The 5,297-nt window shown below is 40.7% G+C and overlaps 1 non-coding gene across 1 annotated transcript; it reads left to right on the plus strand.

Annotated features, from left to right (window-relative positions):
* The first annotated feature begins 4,844 nt into the window (after positions 1-4,844).
* Positions 4,845-4,899, plus strand: LOC118937471. Its single transcript, XR_005034810.1, has one exon. It is a non-coding gene; the product is annotated as a U7 small nuclear RNA (small nuclear RNA).
* The last annotated feature ends 398 nt before the right edge of the window (positions 4,900-5,297 follow it).

Consider the following 5,297-nt stretch of genomic DNA (forward strand, 5'->3'; position numbering starts at 1 on the left):
CTTGCCAGGAAGAGAATGGAACAGTGAAATAACCAGTGAGGTGTTCTAGCTCTCCTCATATGGTGGACTGTAGTCTACAGGGGGTGATAAATGCTCTATTTTAACCTTCTCCGGATTAAAGGATGAAATGTATCTGTAGGAGACTGTAGTTTAAGCATGGTGCTTACAACGCCAGGGTAGTGGGTTTGATACTATCTTCTAAATTATTTTGGCACACTAATTTAAATACATTTCAATTAGCACATAATTACTGAGCATGTTTTGTGTACATGAGAGGATTGGCACCGTCCTTGCCAAGCCACTGTGTGCTAATCCTTAGTCCTGGGCCATGGCAGGAACAGGGTTGTGTGTAGTTTGTGGTAGGGCTGGCTGCTGTGCTGCGTGGCCTGTCAGCTGCCTCCTAATCCCTCTCCAGCCCTCTTCTCTCCTCGCAGTCATCCACCCAACCCCTTGACCTCGGCTTGTGAGGTCTAACTAACTAAGCTCTCTCCCCCTGGTACTCTCCTGCCACCTAAAGCACAGAGCCAGAACCAGAGTACCACAGCCTAGGTGGCTGGCATCCCTGCCTTGAACAGCAGCCTGCCCTGAAGGATCACCTCTCCTCCCTGTCGGAATAGTAGTGGTGCGGAGTATACGAAAGGTAAACATATCGGCTTTGCGAGTATTCATTTGAGCTACTCTGCCACGTGATGCGCGAAGCGCAGTCAAAGTTTTAACACCTCTCACATCACTTTTGATGACTTTCCGATGTGTTATTGCCCATTATCATATGATATTATTGTGTTTGCATAGCATTGCATTGCACAACAACACAGAAAATGCACTGCATGGTCTTCCCCTATCGAATACTCCCATGTCGTTGTTGGTTGTTCCTTGAAACCCCTTCTCTCAATTCAAATGCATCGCTCGCCTAATAGGAGCTGTCACTTTGTGTGGATATTTACCCGGGACTGTGTGTGGCTATGAGGAGCGTAGGTGTTCACTCTGGGGCCCACTCTGGGGCCCACATGTAATGAATGCGAAAACAATGAGACACCCAGTGGTTCCCTTTCTCCATGAGCCAACCGGGGTCTGATTCGCCTTAGCAAGTGGGACAGAGACCCAAAACAAAGCTGAAGGAGGGGTTCAGAGGTCAAGCACCAAGCCCCGCTAACAGGGCCATTTCTCCAGTTTGGGCTTCCGAATAGGAAGAAGACACAGAGGCCCAGAGACAATGGGATAAAAGGGACCCTCTAAAACCATTATGTTCTGAGGAAGTGATGGCCGTGAATGATGACTGAGTGAATAGGGACTGTTGAGGGGGGAGGTTGGTTCCATTAAGGGCCGTGGACACTCCATTATGGCAACACGGGGAGGTGGTAATGAAGTGGGACATTTTCCCTATTAGGCCTCTTTCTTCACACCACTCTGTCCTCTTGGAGATAGGGACGCGTTAGATTCAAGCCCTTCAGATCTCCCCTCGGGACACTTGGAATGTTATTTATATTTTTCATAATTAATAAACAATACTTTTTTTCTAAATGCAGAAAATCCGATGTTTCTATGTCAAACAGTTTAGTTATATTTCAATCTTCTGTGATGTACATAAAGTGTAATATTGGGAAGCAAACTCAAAATTGAATACATTTTAACTCTATATTTTGGTACAGGGGTCTTCTTTTTTTAAGCCCATAACCATGTGTGTGAGGTGTATAATTTTGTTTCAAAGTAGATTTGAAACACTCTGTGTGACCCTGTTCTAGCCCACTGCCGTACAATGTTAACAAAGTGTCTGATCTAGGATCAGGTCCCCCCGGTCCATACAATCTTATTCATTATGATCTAAAAAGAGAAACTGATCAGCACTCCTACTCTGAGATGCTTTTTGAATACAGGGCCCAGAGCTCTAAGTTGATATATTCATACCACACTGTAAGCACTTCTAAGCACTCAACTGTACCTATGCTGTGCTGCCGTCCGGGAAATGTTTAAGCAGATTTACTTGAGTGTCTGCACTAACATTATGTCACCACCATATGCCGCTGAAACTTAGCAGACTCATCTAGCCCTGCATGGCACAGTGTGCCTACTCTAAATCGCTCTTCTTGTATCGCTCTGTCATTGTTTACATTTCTCTCTTTGATTGACAAGGATAATCATTTTATCGTGTTCATTTTCATATGTCTGTCACGTTCTGACCTTAGTCCCTTTGTTTTGTCTTTGTTTTAGTATGGTCAGGGCGTGAGTTGGGGTGGGCAGCCTATGTTTGTTTTTCTATGTTGGTTTCTGTGTTCGGCCAAGTATGGTTCTCAATCAGAGGCAGGTGTCGTTAGTTGTCTCTGATTGAGAATCATCCTTAGGTAGCCTTTTTCCACCTGTGTTTCGTGGGTGTTTATTTTCTGTCTTTGTGTATGTCGCCAGACAGGACTGTTTCGGTTTTCGTTCGTTCACTTTCTTGTGTTACAATGTCGTTACAATGTCGTTGTCAGCTATTCAATAAAGGATTTATTTAGGAATTGTGGTTTCAGTGGACAATATAATGCCTCTGTTATATGTTGAAATACAATGTTTGGGCTTGATTGATGGCAGTTCATGATCTCTAGACCTTATCAGAATATTTGTGAAACTATTGCAGAGGTGGAAGTCGTCTCTTTATCACATGAAGAGGACCTAGTTGTTCCCAACATTTGAGTGATTCTCAACTCTTTGATGTTTCAAACCATCTCATGTGAAAGTTGACCAAGATTTCAAAGCAACATCATATCATACTTCATGAGGAAGTACTATTTATATATTTTTTTTCTTCTGAACTTTGATTATCTTGGGGGAAAAAGCAAAATGCATCATATCGGCTGTATTTCTGTATTTTGAAAGTTAAATATCTTGAAAACTTGACTGCTGACATGCAAAACATTTTAGGATTATATCAACAATGGACTAATGAAACAAATACCAAAAGATAGTTTTTAAGTGGACTTTTCCTTTAAGGTCTCCTTAAGAGTAGGAGTAAGAGTTTGGCCTAAATCTGCCTTCCCCACGCCACAACACCACAAAAGGCAAATGAGTTTGCTAGTGCTCAAGATGTAGGACATTCACATTTAATATTGTCACAGCTAGAGCCCCTTCATCTGTAGACAGACACCCCACCGACAGCCACAGAATACTGCATGGTGCATATCAAGAACCGTGAGGGATTTCAACATGTTTTTGAGGTTATACCATTTAAGGAGTTGACGGTTCTTTCCCATAAACCACAGTGAACGACTCTGTGATTAAGCAAAGTCTTGAGGCGCGAGGGTCCAGATTATTGCTGTCTAAATGTGATAGTGTGTAATCTTGTCGATTCAGATGGTGTTCCACACAATGTCTAGACCCAAATAGACTGTTTCACTGAACTCCAAAGAAGGTAGCCACATGTTTCGGAGCACTTTAAAGCTACGCTCCACAGCTTGTCTGTGACTCGCAGAGAGTCTTCTATGCGAAGGAAGAAGAGGTCTCTAGATATGCACCACAGAGTTTCTTCTTTCTTTAACCAAGGAAAATGTGTCCGTCGGGCCAAAAAGAAAACACATTCCACACTGTGTCAGGGGGATTTAGTGATAAAAGGTGATTATATTCACATCAGGGGAATTTAGCGTGTGTCAGCCTATTGTCAGCCTATTTGCAACACACCTCCATGTAATTGCATTTCCATTTTCGTGTGTTGCACTTGCTTTCAGTAGTGTCTATGAATCACTTGATTATGAAGGCATTAAATGTATGAAAGGGGTGTTAACTCTGGTGTCCTGACTAAATTCCCAATCTGGCCTTCATACCATCATGACCATCTAATCATCCCCAGCATCCAATTGTCTCATTCATCCCCCTTCCTCTCCCCTGTAACTATTCGCCAGGTCGTCGCTGTAAATGAGAATGTGTTCTCAGTCAACTTACCTGGTAAAATAAAGGTTGAATATTTATTTTAATAAAAATGTAGTTCTGTCCTTGTGATGTACCTGTCTATTAATGTTTATGTATTATATGTTTTATAATTTATGTGGACGGGAAGAGAAGCTGCTTTGCTTTAGCAGTAGCTAATGAGGAACCTAATACAATAAAATAAAAAGATACAAATGAACATGTGAAAAACTTTAACGTGAAAAAAGATTCATGAGCAATTTCACATGTGAAAATGTAACTCTCATATGTGGAATTACTTTCTCACATGTTAAAAACCTTTGTTGAAATGTTGCATCCCCAATGTTGCCACGTTTCACATAGAGTCATGTGCTCAAATGTGTAGTTTCATATTATCACATGCTGAAATGTTGCTTCTCCATGTTGTCACATTTATTTCACATGAGACCATGTTTTCACATGTTGCTTTTACATGTTGTCACATGTTATCACATTAACTTCACATAAGATTATTACATGTGAAATTCATGTTTTTTTCTGTAAGGAGTATGATATGTTATTGTCTCTTCACTGCGCAGTGAAAGTGACTTGAAAATGTCATGATGCATTGCGAGCCGTAGTGTGCATAATCTCTCGTAGTGTGAGTCTTGTTATACCAATGGCCCTTGCTCCAAGCATGAGAGAGAAATGGAATCATAGTCCACAGCTTCTACACGTTGGAATTAGGATTTATCTAATCAGAGCATCACCATTGAAACTCGTCTCCAGGCGATACACACATTCTGTCTACCAGTCAGCAGAGATTCCTGCTGTTAGCATATTCCAATTTGCGCCACCCATAAGTGAGCGACCTACATGCCAAGTATAGACCATATATTGAGTTCCCTACAGGTTATAGAGAAGAGCAGAAGTGTGGAACTCTCTGTTCAGAACCCAGTCCTACTTACCTACTTTACCTACAGTTTATGGAACATTTTCTCTTTTAGTATTTCTCTAGTAGGTTTCCTCAAGGAGAAAGCCGTCCACTTCTATGTCAAAGATTATAAAACAAAAACACTTCAGTAAATACTACAGTATAGCACAGTCTGCAAAACATTACAGTAATTACTATAGTATATAAACCATTTTACTTCAGTATTTATACTATAGTAAACTGTAAATACTACAGTATATTACAGTATACTACAGTAAATACTAGTTCGCAAAACACTACAGTGATATAGTATTCCTAACATAGTATACAATATAGTTTTTTTTTATGTGGGTCATATCATAAGAATTGTAATTCGCAACATATCAAACAAAATGGATGATGGACATCCACAAATGAATACATACCATACCAAACATAACATATCAGACTAATTTGTGTGTCCCTGATTTTGTCTACTCCTGAGTCTAGGTTGATATGTGCCATTTTA

This window comes from Oncorhynchus mykiss, chromosome 11 (assembly GCF_013265735.2).
Source record: "Oncorhynchus mykiss isolate Arlee chromosome 11, USDA_OmykA_1.1, whole genome shotgun sequence".
Lineage (NCBI taxonomy): Eukaryota > Metazoa > Chordata > Actinopteri > Salmoniformes > Salmonidae > Oncorhynchus > Oncorhynchus mykiss.